Source organism: Papio anubis, chromosome 19, assembly GCF_008728515.1.
Source record: "Papio anubis isolate 15944 chromosome 19, Panubis1.0, whole genome shotgun sequence".
Classification (NCBI taxonomy): Eukaryota; Metazoa; Chordata; class Mammalia; order Primates; family Cercopithecidae; genus Papio; species Papio anubis.
This window is the reverse complement of record NC_044994.1, coordinates 8,123,516-8,150,142: the sequence shown is the minus strand read 5'-3', so window position 1 is coordinate 8,150,142 and position 26,627 is coordinate 8,123,516. Positions and strand designations below refer to the sequence as shown.

General features: G+C 38.5%; 1 protein-coding gene across 3 annotated transcripts in view; it reads right to left on the bottom strand.

The window, feature by feature from the left end:
• AKAIN1 (A-kinase anchor inhibitor 1) overlaps positions 1-26,627 on the bottom strand; it is a 54,270-nt gene that overhangs the window by 26,652 nt on the left and 991 nt on the right. The gene's annotated exons all lie outside the window — the stretch shown is intronic.

The window sequence follows — 26,627 nt, the reverse complement described above, 5'->3', positions numbered from 1 at the left end:
TCTGTATTACTAATTCACACATTTGGCATATTCAAAAATATTCTGATTTTTAACAAAAATACTGCCTATCATCTGTGATGTGGCAAAATATGTGGCACTAGAAATTTTGGCAGAAATTCATTAGATCCTATCAATCACAAAATGAAGGCAAAAAACCAACTTTGCAACAGAATACAAATATACTCCAAGTAAGAGGAAAGACTCATCCTTTTATACTCACATCTATCTTTGAATCAGGTTCCAAGGATCTCCATAGACAGGGCCTTCATTCCATGTCTTAATTAACTATTTAGGGGTCTATTTATGTGATTGCTAACTCTATGCCTCCATATTCCATAATGTGACCTGTAATAAGCATTCGCAACTTTGATATCATGGCCCCAGTTCTTTCATTGGATAACTGAGCAAGTTAAACACTGGATTCCAATTTCCTTATGTTTAAATAAAGGGGAAACCCTAGAATTTTGAGTCTCTGCTAAGCAAAGACATTGTACAGTCCCCTACCACATTGTACATCTGCATTGATAACAATAGGACGCTTATATTTTATGTGTGTGTTGACTCATTTAATTCTCATGAAAACAATAGTATGCAGATTGTTTTTCAAAATGACCAAAGAAATATGTCTGTTTCTCCATCTTCTTCAGAATCTTGCCATTCTTCATCAAGAAACAAAGTGTCTTTCACCTCGCCTTGAACTGTGTGGGCACTTGTGACTGCCTCAATCAATAGAATACGGTACAAGAAAAATGACAAGGATCCGTCATAAAAAGAAATACCTGGCTTTTTCTCCCTTGGGAGGCTTACCTCAGAAGCCAGACAACAGATGCAAGGAGACCTAGGCCACACGGGGATGCCACATGCAAGTGTGCCCATCAACAGAACCCAGCTAAGATCCTGGTTCATGAACAGCATCAACCACCAGTCACAGGAGTGAACAAGCCTCCAGATGACTCCAGACCACAGCATTCATGTCATCCCAGCTGATGCCAAGTGAAGCAGAACCAAGCTATCCCTGTCCAGCCCTGCCCTCCAAATTGAAGATTCATGACCCCAAAAGAATGAGGTCATGTTGTTAAGCCACAACGTTTTGTGGTGGGTTGCTATACAGTAACAGAACAAGACTGGTAGTATTTTCTCTTCATTTTACACATGAGAAAACTGAGACAAAGAAAGTCCACAGGCTGAACTCTTAAACAATATGCTATACACTTCCATTTAATATGTAATTATCAAAAGAGTGATTAGACATTCTGGGCAAGGATTTCTTGAGTAATACCCAACAATCACAGACAACCAAAACAAAAATGGACAAATGGAATTACATCAAGTTAAAAAGTTTCTGCACAGCAAAGGAAACAATCAACAAAGTGAAGAGGCAACCCACAGAATGGAAGAAAATGTTTGCAATCTGACAATGGATTAATACCTAATATATAAGGAGCTCAAATAACACTACTGGAAAAAAATCTAATAATCCAATAAAAAATGGGCAACAGATCTGAATAGACAATTCTCAAAAGAAGACATACAAATTGCAAACAGGCATACGAAAAGGTACTCAATATCACTGATCATCAGAGAAATGCAAATCAAAACCACAATGAAATATCATCTCACCCAAGCTAAAATGGTTTAGATCCAAAAGACAGGCAATAACAAATGCTAGGAGGATGTGGAGAAAGGGAACCTTTGTTCTCATATTTGGTGGGAATTAAGTTAGTACAACCACTATGGAGAATAGTTTGGAGGTTCCTCAAAAAACTAAAAACAGAGGTATCACATGATTTAGCAATGCCACTGCTGGTTATATACCCAAAAGAAAGAAAATCAGTATATCGAAGAAATATCTGCACTCCCATGTTTATTACAGCACGATTCACAAAAGCCAAGATTTGGAAGCAACCTAAGTGTCCATCAACAGAAGAATGGATAAAGAAAATGTGGTACACATACATAATGGAGTACTATTCAGCCACAAAAAGAATGAGATTCTGTCATTTACAACAACATGGATGGAACTGGAGGACATTGTGTTAAGTGAAATAAGCCAGACGCAGAAAGACAAACTTCACGTATTTTCACTTATTTGGGAGAGCTAAAAATTAAAACAGTTGAACTCTTGGAGACAGAGAGTAGAATGATCATTACCAGAGGCTGGGAAGAGAGTGGGGAGTGGGGAGAAAGTGGGGATGGTTAATGGGTACAAAATTAAAACAGGATGACTTTAGTCAGCAATAATTTATCTGTACATTTTAAAATAAGAGTATACTTAGAAGTTTTAAACACAAAGGATAAATGCTTAAGGGATGGATACCCCATTTCCCATGATGTGATTATTACCCATTGTGTGCTGGTATCAAAATATCTCATGTACCCCATAAATATATGCACCTGCTATGTACTCACAAAAATTAAAAATTTTTAAAAAAATTTTAAAGAATGATTCATCTTTGATGATTAGTCATATTGATTTCTTGTGACATTGCAATGTGCATCTTATCTAACCAAATGACTTAAAATATATTTTTACATAATTTTTATGTAACTATGTGTGTTTGTCTCTAAGAATTATGTTACCAAAGGCTAAATGATTGCTAACAACATATTTTAGGAAAGAATAAAGTTCTATATCAGAAAATAACTTGTTTCTTGGTCTCTGCTATTTATATTTATTAAAAATATTAAAAAATTGAAATTTTACTGCTGGGGGAAGCAATTTCTAAGGAGCCTAACTCAATTAATTTATACCATATTTATAAAACCCCCTCTAAGGAACATTTTAAGACTTAATATTACCATTCTGCCAATGAAGAAAAGAATTATTGTGGAAGAAAATAGGTGTGGAATCCAAATCACACACTTTTTGTTTTAAAGTTTGCAGCATAATTAGATACTTTGAAGCAAGATAAATGATTTGGTTAAAAGTTCTATTTAAACATTGTTTCAGTTACAATACATGGGAAATATTTCATTTCACAGTTGGTTAAAAATTATTGAATCGTTGCAGTCCCACAAGCTGATATTGTAATGTGCAAAATAAAGAACTTAATAAACGGTACTAATTACTAATGGCCATGAAAATGCTCAGATCCTTTCTCAGGAGATAACTTGCTTTTACTGACCATCACACAGCTACATAATATATGCAGATTTCCTCGCGACTAACTGAACACAATTGCTGAAAGCTTTTTGTAGAATTAAACGAAACTTTAAAAATATCAAATCATGGGCCACTATTGGTGTTTTTTTGTGTGTGTTACATCTTATAACCTTCCAAATTCCTGTAATTTTTTTCCAAATCATTGATTCAAGAAACTGACACTTTCCCCATGTCCAAAAAGAACAGCCATCAGTGACTTCAAAGCCCAACAAAGACAGCTGGCAGCTCTATCGGGAGCCAAAACAGAAATCAGGGGTTGAGTTTTGTTATATTCTAGTTGGAATAAAATAATGTGCTTTCCTTTGGAGGAAAAAACACAGTCAAGACAACTGGTGGGGTGTTGTTTTTCTTGGGTCTGTGCCTGAATACATTCAGTGCCTCAGAGGGCAGGGGTCCTCTCTGTTTAGCACTAGCCTAGGTGTGGCACATAATGGTTACCTAATGAATAATTAATATGAACCAAGCTGTTTCAGTGCTGAGAATTTGGAGATGACGTTCAAAGCATCATCTTGACCTCTAGGAGTGCAGAAGTGCAGTGGGGCTGGTGATCTCTAAACACTCTATTGCATTGATAGCACCCGTAGCATTAAGTGCTATGGAAGTGCTTGTCTCTGAGCCATCTTTGGCATGATCCCCCCTTGGCCATCTGCTGTGCGCGATTAGAGACCGAGAAATGGAATTCGAAGCCCCAAAAAGCGGGTGGAAGATTAACTCTGGGCTGGCTGGGCTCTTTGCTCACCCACTCCAGCACTCTTTCTGGCTTGTAACAACAAAAATCTAAGGAAGATGCTCTGAGCCCTTGCCCCAGAGCTCTCCCCTTGGATTCATTCCATACCTGCTCTTTGCTCCCTGCCCTGGGTTTCCTATGCCAGCTTTTCTCCTGTGCCAGCATTCTTTTTTAAGACTTTCAAACTTGCAGGGAAGTTGCCATCATGCTGTGGACTTGATGTTGGAGATGACCCAGGCTGGTGATAACAATCCGGAGGACCATTGCCTAGGGAGGTCCAAGCTCTTGAGGGCTGCATCTCCCTAAGTCCTGTGCTGTGGAAGAGCAGTGCTCACAGAATTCCCTTTCAAGGGAATAGTGCCTAAAGGACTGTGAGGACCACTTACCTCAGCTAGGAGCAGTCAAGGGGCACCTTAGAAAGCTAGGCCACCTTGTCTGGTCTTATCAGCAAATCGATGGCAAAGAGTGATAAGCAAAATTGCCCACTTGTATAAAGCACCGAATGGGCCTGACTTTGCAGAGTAAACAGCCTCTCAAAGAGCAGAAAGCCCTGTAATCCCAGAACTTTGGGAGGCTGCGGTGGGCGGATCACTTGAGGCCAGGAGTTCGAGACCAACCTGGCCAACATGGCGAAACTCTATCTGTACTAAAAATACAAAAATTAGCCGAGCGTGGCGGTGTGCTCCTATCGTCCCAGCTACCTGGGAGGCTGAGGCGCGAGAATCACTTAAAGCCTGGAGGTGAAGTTTGCGGTAAACTGAGACTACGCTACTCCACTCCAGCCTGAGCAACAGAGGGAGATTGTCAAAAAAAAAAAAAAGAAAAAAAAAAAAGACAGAAAGCAATTGTCTCAGATGGAGTGACCGTGACATTTGTAGAACAGAGCAGACTCCACCACGGACACAACTCTACTGATGAGGAGGAAACTGGCCTCATGTGCAGGCCTCAGATGCCCTCCAGAGACAGAATACTAACCTTTCCAGGGTTGTCATTGATTTGAGGGACTGTCCTGTGCGCTGTAAGAGGTTTAGCAGCATCCCTAGCCTCCTTTGACTAGATACCAATTGCCAGGGCCAGCTTCATGGGTAGGTAGCCAGTGTAGCCACATAGGGCCTCACACTCAGAGGCACTCTGTGCTTGGTTTAATGCTCTGCCATTGCTGTCTTAAAATTCTTAATGATCTTATCTTCACAAGGCCTGCATTTGGTAAGTGAAATTCAGTGGAACAATGGAACCCCACCTGTAGAGAGATGCGTACAATTTGTCATTCCTTGCCTCCCCGTTTGTATACCCATAATGCCTTAGCAATGCCCCACAAGCACAGAATTACGGTGGCTCAGGACGCACGTGAGTTCAGTGAGACTTAAAGCCTCAAAGTTAGTAGAAGGTAAGCACAGGACATCGACAACTGAGTTGTGGGTAAGTGGAAGGCCATGCTTTCTATTAGAACTATATCTTGCTTAGAACACATAAAGAGATCATGGCATCCTAGGAAACATAAACAACCAAGGGACCCTATCATGTTCTTTCTTGCTCTTGTTACTTCCCTGTATTGGCCAACAATTTACACTGAAAACAGTGACATAGAAGGCAAGGGAAAGACAGAGAAGCGCTTAGTTCCTTTTCCTTTCAGCCCTTCCTAACTCATCAGTAAGCCAAAGGTAGAGCATGTTGGTAGAACATGTGCATATCAGAAGTAAAATAAAAACAGTTCAGTACGTTTATGCAGCATTTCCACTGTTCTGGTAAGAAATACATAATCATGTACAAGCTATAAAACTCAACTTGTACAATTTTATTGACTCAGCATATGAGTTTAATTTATATTTGAAACTAGCATTGCATAGTATTAAAATGAATGATAAAATTCATGCTCATAACTTTAAATTATAGAGTTTTTTTAACTTAGTTAAACATGAAACAGCAAATTCAAAACACCATAAGAGGATACAGAGAGATTAACAGAAGTAAGAAAACCTTTACATTTTAGTGCATTTAATGACATTTTGTCCTGCTGTTTGAACAAAGGCCCCACATTTCCATTTTGCAATGGGCCCTGTAAATTATGTAGTTGGCCCTGCCAGTAGTACTCCTTAGTCATGGCATTGCCAAATGTCCCCTGGGGAAGCGAGAGAGGAACAAAATCACCTCTGGTTGAGAACCACTGCCCTAGACAGTCTTTACCAAACCGACAAATAAAGACTGGTAAATAGGTTGGGCACGGTGGCTCACGCATGTACTCCCAGAACTTCGGGAGGTCGAGGCAGGTGGACCATTTGAGGTCAGGAGTTCAAGACCAACCTGGCCAACATGGTGAAACCCCATCTCTACTAAAAATGCAAAAACTAGCCAGGTGGTAGTGGTACATGCCTGTAATTCCAGCTAATCAGCAGGCTGAGTCAGGAGAATTGCTTGAGCCTGGGAGGTGGAGATTGCAGTGAGCTGAGATCGTGACACTGCACTCCAGTCTGGGTGACAGAGTGGGACCCTGTCTCAAAAAAAAAAGAAAAAAGAAAAAAGAAAAGACTGGTAAATAAAGACCAACAGAACTTCAAATGAAAAAGTGTTACGGAAGCCAAGTGTTTGAAATCCTGTAGACACTGTAGGATTCAAGTTCTATGATAAAATGCCAACATTTAAGATCATTTCCTGAATGTTTGGTGCCTCCCAGTGTTTGGTGTTTTTCTGTTAGGACAATGTAAGATTAGAAAACGATGGTCTTTTTCTTTCACAAAAAGAGAAAAGAGCAATTATGAAAAGTAATGGCTAGATAGTAAAAACTGTATGTGTTTCTCAAGCAACTTTAAGAAAAAACATGATAATAACTAATTCTAATTCTAAGAAATTCTAATTCTAAGAAAAACTAATTCCCTTAAAATTCTACCTGCACCTATATACGGCTTGGAAAGTCTTCGTGTACTTCCAAGGGTACATATAGTTTAACTCAGACACCCACTGTGGCTTCAGCGTATGTAGGTCTCGGGATGCAATGAAATACAGCAGTTCCCAAAGGCCAGTAACCAGTGGAATCACAACCTCAGCTAGCTCAGTGGTAACAGTGGGCTCAGTAAGAGTGCTCATTAAAACGCCTAAGGATATCATGGAATTCTCTTTCTTACAGATTTATGCAAGGTGAGCCTTCAATTAAAGTTAAAAATCTTAAATGCAAATTTTAACTCAAATTTATATGTGATGTATTGTCTACTAAGCAGATTTTATAATGTTTCTCTTTAAATCATTATTGTAACCCTATATGATAAGAAAGAAATTATTATTACTATTCTATAATTAAGTAAACTGAGATTCAGAAAGACTAAGTAACTGTCCTTAAATCAAATAGCAGGTAAGTAGAAAAACCTTGTATTAAAACCGAGTTTCTGATTTTAAGTCAAGCAATGTTTTCCTATGCCATGATTCCTGTATACTGACCTTATTTTTTAAGAGATGAAGACATTTTACCTATGTATTTTCTATTTTCCATATATATATACACACATATATATACCTATATCTATAATCACTTTTCATAGAAGTTTGACAAACATTTAGGCAATTCAATCCCAGAACCCTCTAAACAAAGTAAGATACTTAACACATTAAATAACATTAAGTATTTATTTTCAGACTCATGTACTATATAAATACTCTATAAATAATAAAAATGCTGTTTTTATTTTCCATATATAAATTGCTTCTAAGTTAAGTCATATAACAAAAATAGAAGCCTTGAACCTAATTTGGTAATATACTTACCTCAATAATTTCCTCTGTTTGAAATTTGCAGTGGCATGCCTTTCTGAAATGTGGCACTAAGAACACTGCCCCTATTTCTCCATTTGACCTGGATGATTGTCTGAAGGAACATCAAAAGTTGCTTAGAACGTCATTGGAAAAGACATAGTGTCAACACTGCCTGAGGAATTCCTGAGCACAAATGTTGTGGGCCCTGTCTTATTCCTTCCTGAACTGTGACTCTTTATCCATCTAAGAGTCACGTCTGCAAGCAAACAGCCAGGCAAGAAAGACTGTTCCTAAAGTCCTCAGTGCACATCCAGGTTGGTGTTGCTCTGGGTGGTTGCATGCTCCTGCTTTCTGTCCTGTGTTTTGGAGAACTGTACATCATCCCCTAGCCTAACCATGGTAGGACTTATCTGCCTAAGGACAGACAGACCCTCCTGCTTATTGATATGCATGCTATGGTAATTGAATTATTAAGATTTCACCATGAAGAAGTGGGTCAACCCGGGTATGGATGGTGGCTGGAACCTGTAATATTCTGGAGGCTGAAGCAGGAGGATTCCTTGAGCCCAGGAGTTCAATACCAGCTTGGGCAACATAGCAAGACCCCACCTCAAAAAAAAAAAAAAGGAAGTGGGACAAGATCAAGATCACTCTCAGTATCTAAAGAGTGACAATCCTGCAGAGCTGCCAATGACCGGAAATGTGTATTCTTCAAACCAGGGCTAGGCTTGAGGGGAAAGACCCCTGTGTGAGCAGCAGAGTTAGAATCTTCTCTTGGTTTATACTTAATTGGAACACTATGAGATAAAAAGAAAGATGATCATTTGCTCATTCATTTATACTACATGTACAGAGCACTTGTATGTGCCAAGAGGAGATGCACAAGGAGATGGAGAATAAAGAATCAGGCAAGTCACCTGCCTGTTGTGCCTGTCCTTAAGAAGTTAGATCTGAACTTCTCAACCCAACCACACAATCAACTGCCTGGAGAGCTTTTAAAAATCCTTATGCTTAGAACACTCTCCTACAGATTTTTATTTGACCAGCCTGGGTGCTTCCCAGAGCTTCCCAGGTGCACCCAGCACTGATAATCCCTGAGCCAAAGCACAGATGGCAATGGGGTGAGCTGGAACAGGAACTAAGAAGTAAAATATATTTGCAATCAGATAAAAATCCTAACCCTTTAAAGGTATTGGTATGCCAATTTTCTTTGGGTTTTCCCTTCGCGTTTAATAAAAGTCAACCTCAGCTATGCTTAGAGACGCTAAGGAAAAAAATATGTCCAACCATGCTCAAAGCACCATCTTTTTAATAGACTAAGGGGATAAGAGTGCAATTTTGTTACATGAATATATTGGTTAGTGGTGACGTTTGGGCTTTGAGTGTAGCCATCACCTGAATAGTATATTGTACCCATTAAGTAATTTCTTATCCTGCACCCACTTCCTGCCTTCCCACCCTTGTGAGTCTCCAATATCTATTACGTCACTCCTTGTGTCCATGCATACACATTATTTAGCTCTGATTTGTAAGTGAGAACATGGGGTATTTGACTTTCTGTTTCTGAGTTGTTTAACTTGATAATGGCCTCTAGTTCCATTCACGTTGTCGCAAAAGACATGATTTCATTCATTTTTATGGTTGAGTATACATATGTGTATATATATGTATACCATATTTTCTTTATGCAATCATCTGTTGATGGATACTTAGGTTGATTCCATATATTTGCTATTGTGAATAGTGCTGCAATAAACATATGAATGCAGGTATCTTTTTGTTATAATGATTTATTTTCCTTCAGGTAGATACCCAGTAGTGGGATTGCTAGAACTAATGGTAGTTCTAGTTTTCGTTCTTTGAGAAATCAGGAGCCTGGCACACCTTCATCCTGTTCTGGTGGTGGCAGTGGTCATTGAAAGAAGATAACGTCAAGTAGAAGATAAACTTCATGGGCTCAAGTTAGGACCCAGATCAAATACATCTGCTCCCCTTAGAAAGTCTCTTTTCAGTTCTTTAATAGGCTCCCTCCTCTCGAGGACATCTTTATTGTTTAAAGGCACTAAAGACCATTTCTTTATAAGGTACATGACAAAAGGACTCTCTTTCACCCTCAGTAGCTTCTCTGTCCCCATCCCACACTCCAGCACTCACAAATGGAGCCCCATGCTTGGCCTAGTGGTGCTAAGGGACTATCGGTTGAAGAGGGTTTCTTTACTGGAGCACAGCTTTAGCCACCCCCAGTGCAGGTTTCCTAGGAGGACTCAGACCCAGAGCAAGACAATCACTTTCTTCCCAAAAGAATTGACCCATCTTCCTCTCCAACCTGCTTTGCTCTCTGCCCTTCAGTCACAGCACTCTGACACTATAGTGTCCTTATTTATATTAAAGTCCTGCCCACTACCTAGCAGAGCACATAGTTCACAGAAGATAGGCAGCGAATGCTTGTGAAATAAATGAATCAAATTATAACAAGTGTTTATCCTCCATACTGCCCACCTATTTATGGCCTTAACTGATACCTTTAGCTCCATTCCCACCAAGGCTGCTGTTTTCTCTTTTCCCAGGCCAGGTGCATGTGACTGAGAGATTCATGGGGAGAGACCTGCCCCTGTCTAAGGCAGGTACATGGAGGGGTGGTCATACTGGTTCTTTCTACTGATGGCCAACAGCTCCACTCAACTAGCACTGTCCTATAGGCACAACAAAGAATGGCAAGATAAGAGAAGCTTTACATGTTGTCCTTCTTGACGTAAGTTATTTTTAGAGTAAAATAACTATTAATTATTAACTCGTATAGCATGACCTGATCAAGTAGGTGGTGAAATAATCTACTCTGAAGCATGAGTCAGATTGCAATTAAGGCTGTAGGGAACTTTATTCTAAATTCCCTGGTTGGAGAGTGATTAAAATCTTATCTACGGTATGGCAATAAACACATAATTTCATTTTTTTATTCCCCCCAAAATGCAAAAATAAAATGGGAAGGCAGGAATAAGTGCACAAGAATGTTAGAAATAAATTCCATGGAGATAAAAATTAACAACTTCTTTCAGGCAACACAAGATGTGGTTTCCATAGAGCCCTCCTGTCTAAATGCCAAACAAACTCATCATACTTGTCCATAATAGAGATACTACATTCATAATTTCATTGTATTTCTTGAGTGCCACAGCAACACTTCTCTAAGTTTGAAAAAAAAAAAAAATACAGCCAGGTACGGTGTCTCATGCCTATAATAGCAACAATTTGGGAAGGTGAAGTGGGAGGATCCCTTAAGCCCAGGACTTCAAGACCAGTCTGGTCACTGAGTGAAACCCCATCTCTTAAAAAAAAAAAAAGTAAACTTTAGCCGGGCATGGTGGCACGTAGCTGTAGTCCCTGCTACTCAGGAGACTGAAGTAAGAGGACTGATTGAGACTAGGAAGTTGAGGCTGCAGTAAACTGTGATTGCACCACTGCACTCCAGCCTGGGTGACAAAGTAAGACCTCATCACAAAAAGAAAATAAAAGAAATAAAATTTTTTAAAGGAATTGAGAGAAGTCATTTTACTTTTGTCTGCTCATTGCAGCAAATCCATCAGCTGTGACTATTTGGAATATGGAACAGCATTTTAGTCACAGGTTAAAGAAAGACAGTTCTAGTTTGGCATTTACTTGTATAAAGATGTTCCTTGCTGATAAGTGCATGTGATACATGTGGCACAGAGTAGGTCTTCTACAAATGTTAGCTCCCTTGCCTTTTCTTACATTCATCTCATCTGCCCAGTAAAGGTCATTAGTGAGAGTAAGATGCTGAACCTCCAAGGATGCTAAGGATGATGATGTGGAACAAGATTTTAAAAGAGGCACAGCAGTTATATTAACTTACTCAAAGTCACATAGCAAGTCAGTGCTTTTGAAGAAAACTCCAACCCTCTCCTAATGCCTAGCTAGTGACTGCATGGTTGTTTCGTCAACAAGGTTTGTGGCTTCTTCCTAAGAACATTCAAGACCAAAGATAATGGTCAAAGAATAGTATCCAGGAATATATGTGTCTGGCTCTGACATAAGACCACAGGATGGTAATGTAGGTCTTAATACCTCACAATACAAATTGACCCTACCTAAGTAGTTAAGTATTTAAAAAAATAATACACTATACCCTCACCAGAAAATCATCATTCAGGGCCACCAAGTGTACTTACATGTTCGTCCTCATACCTAAACGTATTCAGCTTTTAAATATAGACGAGATCAAAATTATTCAGATCAGCAAGATGGCCATCTGCTTTCAAGCATGCAGCTGCTAGCCTTTAAACAGCAACTTTCCATGATTCATAACTTATTCATCTCAGGATACACTCAGACATCTGCTTGATCATCAGCCTGGCTTACTGTAGCATTTTGCTTTAAAGTTTTAATGTCTGCACAGGTAACATTGTGATTCAGTAAATCAGTCTTTTTCCACAGAAAGAATCAACTGTTTAGCTCCCAACTGATGGCCCAATGTTGAGATCGTCCACATGCAAATGTATGTAAAATGTACATTATTACTCATTCCTCTTTAAAACAACAATAACATCAGTAATAGCTTCCATTTAGCCTACTGTGGGCTAGGCATTTCATCTTTATTTTCACTACCACTCTGTAAAACATATATTATCATCTTCGTTTTTCAAATAGGCATATCAGCAAGCTTGGATAATTTACCCAATGCCACTAAATGTGAAAGTGACAGAAATTAGTTGTTTGAACCTTGACCTATCTGTCCCCAAACCCAAGCTTCTGCAACAACCAACTTTGCTTCATATTTGAATTGCTATGGAATAACTGAAATATTCTGATCAGTTTTATAGAGAAAGAGAGATTATAATTAGCCAAATTCCACTGATTTTCACCTCAAGAAAGCTCATGCATGTGGCACTTAGTTAATATAAATGCTTTGAAAACTACAAGGCATGGTGTGAATTTATTAGGTCTTCTTAATCTTCCAGACAAGTTTTGGCAGTCCTGGCTGTCTATTCTTTTACTCTCCATCCCTGACAGCAGCATCCAGGAGTACGTGAAGAACCTAGGAACTGTGCAAGGACAGAGTCCATTTCTCTGCAGGAGAGAAAAGCATCTTATATCCTCTAACATTGAAGAAAAGGTGCTGGACATACAGAAGACTCTTTCTAAAGAGACCAGTTTTATCTAGTGCACATATTTTTTTTGTCCCTAACTCTATTATGCAAATTGTTTGTTGCCTCCTATTTAATAACTGCGTTGTACACAGAATAAAAAAAGTGGCCCAACTTTCAAATCCTGGTTCTGCAACCTAAAATAGGTCAGGCATTTAGAGCTTCACTTTGATCATCTGAAAGGAAAAATATAAATAATGGCACCTTTTGCTCTATGTCTTTTTAAAAAATGATATATAAAAGACAACTGAGTGACATGAAAAAATGATAAGAGTACACTGGGTAAATAGTCACATCAAAAAATAATATGCATGTCAGGATAAAATTTTTGTTACAAAAAGAAAAAGATATGTTCATACAGACAAAGGATAGGAAATTATATTCAACATATCAATAATGATTAGTTGAATGATACTATGAGTGATTTTTGTCTTTTAATTTGGTTAGTTATGCTTTCTAAAATTTCTGAAACTGTAACAACAAAAATTTTCAAATGATGAAATATAATTCAATTTTAAATGGTAATGGGAAATCAGAAAATATAGTAATTAGAGAAAAAAGACGTGTAGGCAGTCAGTAGCCAACTTAAACCACCTTTAAAACTCTATGCAGTTGATTTAAAAAGCAAGATTTAAAAAAAAAACCCCGATGTTGAATATAATGCAAAAGGTAGTTTAAAAGTAAAAACAAAGGAAAATGCTACAATGTTGATTCCTGTTATTCACAGTAGTTATTTCCTATAAAGTTACTGCAAACACTTAATTAGATCATATGAAACCATTGCTCTTAGGAAAAATACAGAGTTAGTTTCCTGTGAGCCTCTATCACAACATGTTTTACAATTAAGCAGTAAATACACAACCTTGTTTAATGTGTGTTTCTGTTTAAAGATACCTTACTTAACATATGCTGTTGATTCATTAACATTGATTTCACAACCAATAATACTATAACTCACAGCTGAATCAAGCTGACCTAACACATGTATTTTCTCTATAAGACACATCACAACCTTCTTGTGCTTGGAAACACTATAGAGCACTTCAGCACTACATTCAAGAGTCATTTTAAACAGTGAAATCGCTAACAAAAAGCACAAAAATATGAAACACATGGCACTAATAGAACACATAAGAACATTTGTTCATAGTATCAGAGCTGGAACGAAGAGAGAGTGTTCAACCTTAGCTGGGAATCTGTTAGGTGGCTCAATTTTTTTGCCACTCTGCACATGTCCCACAATAACAGCAAAAGTGCTGCACTGATTTGGGGGTTACAAATAAATTTTAGGGGGTAGGCAAATTTGCAAATATGATATTCACAAATAATAAGGATCTACAATATCATTCAAACACTAATCAAAAGAAAGCTGCTCCTAGTCAACATAGTACTAGAAGTCCCAGCCAGAACAGGCAGGCAAGAGAAAGAAATAAAAGACATCAAATAGGAGGAAAGTAAGTCGGACTCTCTCTGTTTGCAGACAATATGATTCTATCCCTATAAAATCCCATAGTCTCTGCCCAAATGCTTCTAGTTCTGATAAACAACTTCAGCAAAGTTCAGGATACAAAATCCATGTATGAAAACCAGCAGTATCTCTATACAGTAATAACCTCGAAGTCGAGAGCCAAATTGAGAATGCAATCCCATTCACAATAGACACAAAAAAAGAATAAAATACCTTGGAATACAGCTAGCCAGGGAGATAAAACATCTCTACAATAAGAATCATAAACACTGCCCAAAGAAATCAAAGGTGATACAAACAAATGGAAAAACATTCCATGCTCAAGAATAGGAAGAACCAATATTGTTAAAATAGCCATATTGCCCAAAGCAATTTACAGATTCAACGCTACTCCTATCAAACTACCAACGACATTCTTCACAGAATTAGAAAAAACTATTTTAAAACTCATATGGAACCAAAAAATGGTCCTGAATAGCCAAGGTAATCCTCAGCAAAAAGAACAAAGCAGGAGGTATAGTTACTCAACTTCAAACTATACAAGGCTGCAGTAATCAAAGCAGCATGATACTGGTACCAAAACAGACACATAGACCAATGGAATAGAATAGAGAGCCCGGAAATATCACTGCACACCCAGCACCACCACCTGATCTTCAACAAAGTTGACAAGAACAAGCAGGGAGAAAGTACTTCCTATTCAATAAATGGTGCTGTGATAGTTGGCTAGTCATATGTGGAAGACTGAAACCAGACCCTTTCCTTGTGTTATATAAAAAATCAACCCAAAATGGATTAAAGACTTAAATGTAAAACTTAAAACTATAAAAACCCTGGAAAATAACCTAGGAAATACCATTCAGGACATAGGCCCTGGCAAAGATTTCATGAAAAAGATGCCAAAAGCAATTGCAAAAAAAACAAAAACTGACAAATAGGACCTAATTAAACTAAAGAGCTTCTACACAGCAAAAGAATCTATCAACATAGTAAAGAGACAACCTACAAAATGGGAGAAAAATACTTACGAACTATGAAAAGGTCGAATATCCAGAATCTACAAGGAACTGAAACAAATTCACAAGCAAAAAATAAACAACCCCATTAAAAAGTGGGCAAAGGACATGAATAGACAATTTTCAGAAGAAGACATACATGTAGCCAATAAGCATATTAAAAAATGCTCAACATCACTAATCACTAAAGAAATGAAAATTAAAACACCAGTGAGATACCATGTCACAACAATCAAAGTGACTATTCTTAAAAAGACAAAAATAACAGTTGTTGGTGAGGTTTCAGAGAAAAGGGAATGCCCATACACTCCTGGTAGGAGTGTAAATTAGTTCAGCCATTGTGGAAAGTAGTTTGGTGATTTCTTAAAGAACTTAAAACAGAATTACCATTCGACCCAGCAATCCTATTGATGGGTATATACCCAAAGAAATATAAATCATTCTACCATAAAGACACATGCAGGTGTATGTTTACTACAGCACTATTCACAGTAGCTAAGACATGGAATCAACCTAAATGCCCATCAACAGTAGACTGGATAAACAAAATATGGTATATATACACCATGGAATACTACACAGCCATAAAAAAGAATGTCATCATGTCCTGTACAGCAACATGGATGCAGCTGGAGCTGTAGGAGCTGGAACTCCATAGATGCATGGATGGAGCTGGAGACCATTATCATAAGCAAACTAACACAGAAACAGAAAACCAAATACTGCATGTTCTCAGTTATAAGTGGGAGCTAAACATTGAGTACACGTGGACACAAAGAAGGGAACCACAGACACCAGGGCCTACTTGAGGGTAGAGAGTGGGAGGAGGGAGAGTATAAAAAACTGCTTACCAAGTACTATGATTATTACCTGGATGGCAAAATAATCTATACACCAAAGCCTCGTGAAATGCAGTTGACCTATGTAACAAACCTGAACATGTACTCCTGAACCTAAAATAAAAGTTGAAAAAAAGCACTGGATTTATTATCAGTCTAAATAACCTTCAGAATAAGGTTACTAGGAACAAAGAGGGACACTCTGTAACAATAAAATGGCCAATTCAACCAAGAAGACATAACAATCTCAAGTGTACATGCATCTAATGAGAGAGCTTCAAAATATATAAAGCTAAAAGTGGTAAACAAAAATGAGGAATGGAAAAATCCTCAAGTTTTTCTATAGGCATTAGTACTCCTCTCCTAGTAATTAATAGGCCAAGTAGGCTGAATATCAGTAAGGATATAAAAGATGTAAACAACACCTTCAACTAACTGTATGAAAATGGCATTTATAGATCATTCCACCTGAAAGAGTAAAATACACATTGTTTTAAAGGACATGTAAAACATTCACCAAGACAGACCACATTCTGGCTTATAAACATACCTTACCAAATTTAAAACAACTGAAACAACTGCAAGTCTATTATCCGATCATAATAGAATGAAACTAGAAATCAATAACAAAAATATGCCCAGAGAATTCCCAAATTATTGTGGGCTAAAGAATACACTTCTAAATAATCCACAGAACAATAAGGAGGTTTCAAAGGAAATTAGAAAATATTTTGAAATGAATGAAAATGAAAATACAATATCAAAATTTTTAGAATACTCTAAAGCAATGCTTAGCTGGAAATTTATAGCATTAAATGTTTATTTTAGAAAACAGAATGATCTAATATAAACAATATAAGTTTTATCTTAAGTCAAGAAAAACAAGAGCAAAACAAAGTCAAAGCAAGAAGAAAAAAGGAAATAATAAAGAGCAGGAATCAACAAAATTGAAAACAGGAAAAACAATAAAGAAATCAATGAAACCAGAAGATGTATCTTTGAAATGATTTTAAAAACTAATAAAACTGTAGCCAAGCAGACAAGCAAAACTAAATAAAAGACACAAATTACTAATATCCAGAATGAAAGGGAAATGTCTTTGTCCATTTTCTGCTGCTATAACATAGTATCTACAGACTTGGTAATTTGCAAAGAACATAAGATTATTTGGTTTATGGTTCTGGATGCTGGGAAGTCCAAAAGCATGGCACTGGCATCTGGTGAGGATCATCCAGTGGTGGGAAGGCAGAAGGCAGAAGCAAGCACATGAGACAGAGAGAGATGGAGCCAAGCTTATTCTTTTGTCAGGAGCCCACTCCTGCAATAACTAACCCACTCCTACAATAATGGCATTAACCTATTCGTGAGGACAGAAACCTCACAACTTAATTACCTGTTAAAGGTCCTGCCTCTTAATGTGGTTGTTACAATGGCAATTAAATTTAAACATGAGTTTTGGAGGGACATCCAAACTACCGGATCCCACCCCTAGCCCCTCAAAACTCATGTTCTTCTCACAGTGCAAAGTATATTCATTTTATCCCAATAGTCCCAAAAGTTTTAACTTATTCCAGCATCAATTCAAAAGTTCAAAGTCCAGCATCTCATCTAAATCAAAGACAGCTGAGATTCAAGGTGTGATTTACCCTGAGGCAAATTCCCTTTAGCTGTGAAACTGTGAAATCAAAACAAGTTACCTACTTCTAAAATACAAGGGTGGGACATGCATAGGATAGGCATTCCCATTCCAAAAGGGAGAAATAGGCCAGAAAAAAAGGGGTAACTGACCCCCATGTAAGTCTAAAGCCCAACAGAAAACAACATTGAATGTTAAAGCTGAAGAATAATATTCTTTGACTCAATGTCCAGAATCCTAGGTACCCTGGGACAAGAGTTGGACCTCAAGGCTTTGGACAACCTTTCCTTCATGGCTTTGGTGGGCTCAGTTCATGCGTCAGCTCTCTTGGGTTGAAGTATTTTGCTTGCATCTTTCCCAGGCTGGCATTTTACGCTGGTAATTCTGCAGTTCTGTGGTCTCAGGGGAGGCCTCACTTCTATGGATCCACTTGGCATTGCCCTACTGAGGAATTCTATGGTAGCTCCACCCATAGGCAAGTTTCTTCCTGGGCACCAAGGCTGATTATTGTTAGGGATGAATCGCCCCAACAAAGCTTCTTGGTACTGCTGACACTTCCCCCAAACCTCTCCGTGCTGCCCACCCCTCCCCATTATGCTCTGCACCTCTTCCCTGTGCCACCTACTCTCCCCACTGAGCCCCTTTACATTTCTAAGCTCTGATGTAGGTGCCACAGTGAAGCCAGCAGACTTTACCTATCAGGGCTTGCTGTGATAAGCAAACCCTAATTACAAGCCATCAGCACTGCACAGGGGGATGTCATGGGAAGCATAAACAAACTTTACCTACAGCCTCCTGTAAATTCTACCATAAATGTTGCAAGTTGATGCGTGGCAAAATTAACCAGCAAACAACCCCGGGATGTGGCCATACCCAAGAACTCCCCCAAACTCCCCTCCCCAATATAAACCCGTCATTTAATAAGCTCAGAACTGCTCCTCTGACTATTAAGAGGGCAGCCAGCAGTTTAATAAAGGCTTGCCTGAACTTGGGTCTCCTCTCCCTCTTGTCCTTTCTCTCTCGGCTGACCTTACAATTATGACTTTCTTTGAAATCCAGGTGGAAAAAGGCATGCCTTCACAGCTTTTGTATTCTGGCACTCGCAGAATAAGCATCGTGTAGATGCCGCCAAGGCTTACAACTTGTGCCTTTTAGAGCAGCAGGTAGAGCTACACCTGAGCCCATTTGAGCCATGGCTGGAGCAGCCAAGGAGAGCTATGCTGAAATGCGGGGCGCAGAGACCCAAGACAACTCTGGGTAGCAAGCCTTTGGAGGGCACCTCATCGCCATCCCCCAAAACCATTCTGCCGTCTTAAAGTTCTGAGCCAGGGATAAGAGGGGCAACCTGGAAGATCTTTGAAATGCCTTCGTAATCTTTCTCCCATTGTCTTTATGAACAGCACCTGGCTTCCTTCTATCCATTGTAATCTCCTTAGCAAATGATGACTTCGCCACAGCATTCTGCCCTCAGCATTCTCTAACAAACACATTTTTTCACTCTTTATATAGCCAGGCTCTTAATGTTTCAAATTTTTCTGCTCTGCTTCCCTTTTAATTATAAATTCTATCTTTAAGTCTTTCCTTTCCTCTTACGTCTAACTGCATGCCGTTAAAAGTAACCATGCCAGATATCCTAATTCATCACTCTTAAACTCTGTATTCTGTAAAGCCCTCAGGCACGGACACAATTCAGTTAATGTCCTTGCTACTTTGTAACAAGGATAGCCTTTACTCCAATTTTTCAACCCCTTGTTCTTCATTTTCATCTGAGGCCTTATCCTGTATCATCCATATTTCTACCAACATTCTGGTCACAACCACTTAAACAATTTCTCAGAAATTTCAGACTTTTCCTACAGCTCTCTTTTTTTTCCTGAGCCCCCGCAAGAATCACCTTTAATGCTCTGTTCACAGCAATAGAGACTTTTCTAGTCTGTTCCTCCAAATTCTCCAAGCTCCTACTCATTACTCAATTCCAAGGTTGCTTCCAAATTTTCAGGTATTTGTTATAGCAACAGTCCGACTTCTCAGTATCAATTTTCTGTCTTAGTTCATTTTGTGTTGCCATAACAAAATCCAACAGACTTAGTGATTTATACAGAAAAGAAGTTTATTTGGCTCCCAATTCTGGATGCCAGGGAGTCCCATGAGTATGGTGCTTACATTTGGCAAGGGTCACCCCATGGTGGAAGGCAAAAGTAAGTATGTGAGACAGAGGGAGTAATGGGGCTGCAATCATCCCTTTGTCATCAGCTCACTTCTGCAATAACGAATTACTCCACTCGCGGGGAGAATTCTAATGACCTAAAGGTTTCACTTCTTAAAGGTCCACTTCTTAATATTGTTATAATGGCAACTAAATTTCAACATGAGTTTTGGAGGAGACATTCAAATCATAGCAGGGGCTATTACTATAGAACCCATGTACATTAAATAGAAAATAAGAAAACATTACAAACAACTATTCACGAAAATTCAACAAATTAAATGAAACAGGCCAATTTACTAAAAAGCTACCGAAGTTCACTCAAGATAAACAAAATAGTCCTATATCTATTAAAGAAATTGAATTCGTGGTTAATGACCTCCCTATGAACAAAACTCTATAACCAGATGGTTTTACTGGTGAAGGAAACATTTAAAGAAGAAATTATACAATCTGTCTTATACGAGCAGAAAAAATTGAAAAATTCACATCATTTTCGAATAGTAGCCCAATCTGTGCTACTATAAGAAAAATACCATAGACTGGATAGCTTTAACTTTAGACATTTATTTTACATAGTTCTAGAAAGTAGGAAGTCCAAGATCAAGGTGCCAGCCAATTCAGTTCCTGGTGTGTGGCTCTCTTCCTAACTTGCATATGAATGCCTTCTTCCTGTATTCCCACATGGTGGAGAAAGAGATAATATCTCTCATGTTTCTTCCTATAAAGTTACTAGTCCCATTTATGAGAGTTCCACCCCCATGACCTCATTTACCCCTAATTATCTTCCAAAGGCCCTATTGCAATTACCATCACATTGGAGGTTAGGATTTCAATATGTAAATTGGTGATGAGGGAACATTTGAAAATATTCAACATCTACTGATGATAAAATCTCTCAGCAAACTAGGAATAGAAGGAAACTTCTCTAACCTAATAAAAAGTGTCTACAACAAACAAAACTATAGCTAATATAATGCTTAATGGTAAAAGACAAATATAGTCAATTTGCTTTCCCCTAAGATTGTAAACAAGGAAATAATGTCTTCTTATTACTCCTATTTAGTATTGTAGTAGAAGCACTAGTTTACAAAAAGGCATAAAATTAGAAAAGAAAAAATAAAACATTTTTCAAAGTACTTGTCTACATTTAAAAATCCTAAGGAATCTACAACTTATCTCTTACAACTAATAAGACAGTGAAGCAAGAACATAGAAAAGGTCAACATGAGAAACTGAACCATACCTTTATACTAGCAAAGAATGTGCGGAAATCAAATTGTTTTTAAATTACATGTACAATAGCACCCCCCAAAAGATACATTTAGGTATAATATAGCAAAATATGCAAGATCTATATGCTGAAAGCTACAAAATTCTGATGAAATAAGGAAGAGCTAAATAAATTAAGAGACATATCTGTTTATGAATTGGGGCTCAACGTAATCAAGAAGTTCATTCTCCATACACTGATCCATAGATTTCAGGAAATTCCATCTAAATTTAGGCAGGATTTTATGTAGATATAGGCAACTTGACTCTAAAATTTAGATGAAAAGGTAAAGGAACTACAGTAGCCAAAACAATGTTGAAAAAAAAGAAAAGTTGGAGGATTTACACTATTTGGTTTTAAGACTTACTGCAGGTTGAGTATCCCTTATCCAAAATGCTCAGAGCAAGAAGTGTTTTAGATTTGGGATTTTTTTCAGATTTTGGAATCTTTCCACATACATAATGAGCTATCTTGTGAATGGGACTCATGTCTAAATACAAAATTCATTCACATTTCATATATATCTATCTTATGCCTATAGCCTATACACGTATATTTCTTATACACATATATTTCATATACATCTTATACACATACAAGGTAACTTTAAATGATATTTTAAATAATTTTGTGCATGAAACAAAATCTATGTTAAGTATGTGTAGAGTTTTCTATCTGTGGCATTATGTCAGTGCTCAAAAAGTTTCAGATTTTGGAGTATTTGGGATTTCAGATTTTTGGATTAGGCATGCTCCAAATGTGTAAACCTATAGTGACAAAGACCGTGTGGTCTTAATGAAAGGATACACATGTGGATGAGTTCAACAGACTAAAGGGTTTTAAAATGGATGCTCATAAATATAGTCAATTAGGTTTTGTTTTTGTTTGTTTTTAGAAACAGGATCTTGTTCTATCTTCCAGTCTGGAGTGCAGTGGCTCAATCGTAGCTCAAAAAGGATCCTCCCACTTCATTCTCCCTAGTAGCTGGAACTACAGGCATATACAACCACATACAGCCAATTTTTCTTCTCTTTCTTTCTTTCTTTTTTTTTGGTAGAGACAAGGTCTCACTATGTTCTAAATTTTCTAGGCTGGTCTCAACCCCTGGCCTCAAACAATTCTCCTGCCTTGGCCTCCCAAAGTACTGGGGTTACCGAAGGCGCTGTCTGTGAGAAAGTGGGCCTTCTCCACACACCGAATCTGCCAGCATCTTGGACTTGGACTTCCAGCCTCCGGAACTGTGAGAAATAAATTTCTGCCATTTATAAGCCATTCTGTCTATGGTATTTTGTTGAAGCAGTCCCAGTGGTCTAAAACTTGGTATGATTTCATTTATACAACAGTCTGAGAAGGCAAATCCATGGGGAAAGAAAAGAGATCAGTGGTCACCAGAGGTAGGCGGGGTGAGGGGGAAGGGGGAATGATTTGACTACAAAGGGGTAGCACAAGAAAAAACTAGGTGCAATGAAACTGTTATGTGGTCATTACATGAATCTATACACATGTTGAAACTCATATAACTCTATGCCAAAAAAGCCAATTTTACTGTATGTAAATTTTTAAAATAATACATAAATAGAAGTTGAAAGACTATGCTAACAGAAAAGAATTTATTGTGTTGGCAGATTGTAAGCCTCACAGTTAAGACAGTCAGATATATAATTTATTTATTTATCAATGTGTCGGGAATTTGTTAAGAGGTTTATATAAATTAATAAAAGTTATAAATACCCTGCAATAAATATTTTCTTACATGTCTTCGGAAGTTCTTTCTAGAAATATTGGTGCCAAATATTTTTCGGATGGAGCTTAGATGGCAAGAGACTGGCTGTCTTTTTCTTACAATTACACCATTTTTACTCCTCCATGAAATCCTTGTTATCAAACCTTGCCTACTTTTTATGCAATAAAAGAAATATTTCTATGTTGGCAATTCACCTGACTTGAAGGCAATTAAAGCAAATCAAGTATATATTAGGCTTATTCACAAGAAAGGTAGACTAATCCCTGAATTATATACTAATCATGAAAGAAAGTGGGGAATGGCCCAGGGATAAGGTAACTTCTGCCCTCACTTTCTACCTCACCCTCTGTTTCTTATTAGCTCTTCCTCAAGGAAGAAGCAATTTAGGAAAAGAAACCTGATTTTTCAGAGTCTGGAATTCTTTGGGTGAAACCATGGCACTGAAAAGGCATTTGAATTTGTGAACATATCCTCTTTCTCTTCCTGGAATTAGGCCAGAAATATCCTACATTCCCTTGTGTACTTTGTCACATTTAATACCAATGGTCAGTGGTCTTTGTTTCTTGTTCCTCTTTGACTTTGTCTACAAATTAGTAATAATTCCTTGATATTTCCCCACAAAACGAAGAGCACTGTATTAGAAGTACAGAACTCCTCCCATAAATGTTTTTCCTCCCGAATGTAAAATATTGCTATAGCCACAGCCTAAATAACCTGGATCAGTTTAGTATTATGGGACAAATATATTTCTCCATATTGGTTGTGTCATCCCCTTTCCTTTGGCCTTGGTAGTATGCTTCTTAGCTTTCTCATATTGCTCTTGAAATTTTCTACCTTCAGTTTATGGGGATGAGAGAGGGAGCAATAAAGCAATTTAGGAAAAGGAAGCAAGAGGCCTCATTTTGGTCTTTAGCCTAAGTCATGTAGCCTAGCTCAACTTCTATTTAGGTATATATGGTACTTACAGAGAAATTTATATGTATACTTTATACCTCATTTAACTGTTAATAATTTTGTATATTTCCTTTAGAGGGAAGCATAAATAAGTGATGGGCTTCAAGTAATTAAATCCTTAAAAAATTAGTAGTCATGCCCCTTACCTTTAAGGGGTTTGAAAACTGACATGCACAAAATTAAAACCCTCCTAAATGTTAGTCTATTAATAATAAGAGAGAGAGGATAAAATAGAATTGAACTGTCTGCCCCACACAAAGTGAAAAACAACCCAAATACCCTGTTCAACTTAAGCTATACTCTTTACAATCTATAGACTAACTGAAACCAGAAAATATAACAATATTTTATGGCATATAAAACTGAACCCTAAATGGGGTTAATAAAGTCTCATTCTAGTTCTCCCTCATTCCATTGTACTTCTGGACTAGAACTTGTTCTACAAATATCTGTCACTTTTCACCTTTGCCTTTAAGGTAAAGAGCCAGGGGAATCATTCAAAGGCAGACCAGTCAGCTGAGGCAAGTTCAGAACTATACCTCAGGGCTCTTGCCCTCCTGCGCTAAAATCCAAAAAAGCTACAATGTGCTTTGAAGGGCACAGTACCCACTGACCCAATTTTATGAATAGCTCCTTGTTAATTTATTGTTATATTCATCTTGGCTTACATAACATGCTTTTAATAATTTTGGAGTGATCTTAGCATATGACCCTGTTTCTTCCCTTTCTGAGTGTTAGGTTAGCTTGGAAAAAAAGGGATGGGAGTGTATTTTCTTTAACTAGTACAAAACATCTGGATTCCCAGATTATTATAGAGATTTAGAAAAGCAATAGGCAAGAGATGAGGTTGCAGTGCTGAAAATCTGGTGGAGTTCAAAAGCAATTCATTGTTCTGCTTTTCTTTCAGAATAATACACATCACTATATGAATTAGAAAACAAATGATCCATAAATGAGAAGGTAAGTTGACATTTTTAGCACCCTGTTCTTATTGTCCCAAATGCTTATGATTTTTCAAGAGAACCCCAAAATTGAAGAAGTGATACAAAACAAACAAACAAACAAACAATATTTCCCCAGAGGTTTTTGTATCTATCCTATCCAGGTCAATTTATGCCATCTCGGACAGTTATGAATAACTTCTACTTTCCACACAGAACAAAACACTAATACAAAACTTGAAAGCAAAATGGCAAAATAAAGTTCTGTCCAAATTGTGGGCTCTTTAAACCAAGCCAGTCCACTCCAGAAATTCCCCACTGTTCATTACACTAGCCATCACTCACGATCTCGCTTTTAGAAAAATGCCTAGTTAACATCATCCAACAACCCTAACTCTTGGACAACACCATGTCCTTCCCCTCCTTGGAAAGGATACGCTGAGTCTCTGGCTACAGCTGACCTTGGACCAAAAATCATCTACCCCTGGAGCCAGCGAGACATTTTGTCGGGAAGAAAGATTGTGGGAGAAAAAGACAGATTGTGAGGTCAGAAAACTCCATTTGAGACTAGCAAGATTATCTGGAACCAGCCTCCCTGGGGATGGTAGAGTAGGTAGAGTAGTATTCCTTAACTCTCAGGGTAATTAGGAGATCAAATGAGATAGCAGCATGAAACTGCTTTGTAAAGTGTTAAGTGCTGTATAAATGCAGCAAAGAGCTGTTTTCCAACTTCCTTGCTCCAGTATTGATTGAATGTCCTTCACTATATGGAACAATTTCCTCCCTTGAGTTTTTTAGGATGGGCAAAGGAAGAGCTCCTGGGCATTGCTTTAAGGCCTTCCTCTAAGAACCACTGCCTGTGGTAAAGCCAGAACCTGCAGAAACTCATCCCTCCCTTCCCAGCTAGCATTCTGAGGGGGAAGGGGAGGGGACTGACTTCCTCTTCTCAAGTTTTGCTAATTGAATTTTCTGAAGAAAAGACTCAATTCTTCCCTTAAAAAAATGCATTATGCCTTTTCTCCCCAGCCATCTGAAGCCATGACCACAGCAAATGCATACCAGTCTTTCAAGTTAAAGACCCTCGGAACAAAGCTAGAGTTCTAGGCCCCTCCAGTCTTCCCCACTCCCTGTTTTCCACGGCCGTCTCTAAAGAAATCAGACACTACAATGTGTGAGAGAGAAATACTTTGGATCTACCCCTAGAGACAGCGTCGGACGTTCAAAATGACCACGCTTTTCCCCGCTTCCTCGCTTAGCCCGGCCTCACTTGCTCCAGTGGGGCGGACTCAAATGCACACGCACGCACACGCCGGCAAGCCGGTCAACCGCAGACAAATCTGACTCTTCGCCAACTATTAGCCACGGAGAGCAGCAAAGGGACCAAGGTCCTTCACCGCCTGCTCCAAAAAGACACTGCAACCTCCAGCAGCGCCGCAGTAGCTGCCTCTGTGCTGCAGCCTCGGGTCGGAGTTTCAGGTCTAATTCCTTAAGGAGTATCGCTCCTCTGCCCTTCGTCCTACTCCCCTTGGCTTCGCCCACTTCGCCTCCTTCTCCTCGGGAGGCCAGGAGGACCCGGGTCACTTTGCCAATTCTGCGGAGGGGGAAGTAGCAGTGAAGGAGATTCCCACGCAAGTAGCCCGAAGCCCACTACTCTCCGCCACACCTCTCCACTCTCTCGCCCGTGTAGGTGCCGGTGCTGCTGGCGAAAGTCCCAGTTCTTAAGGCGCCTGAGCTCGGATGGGTGTGGAGGAGCTAGG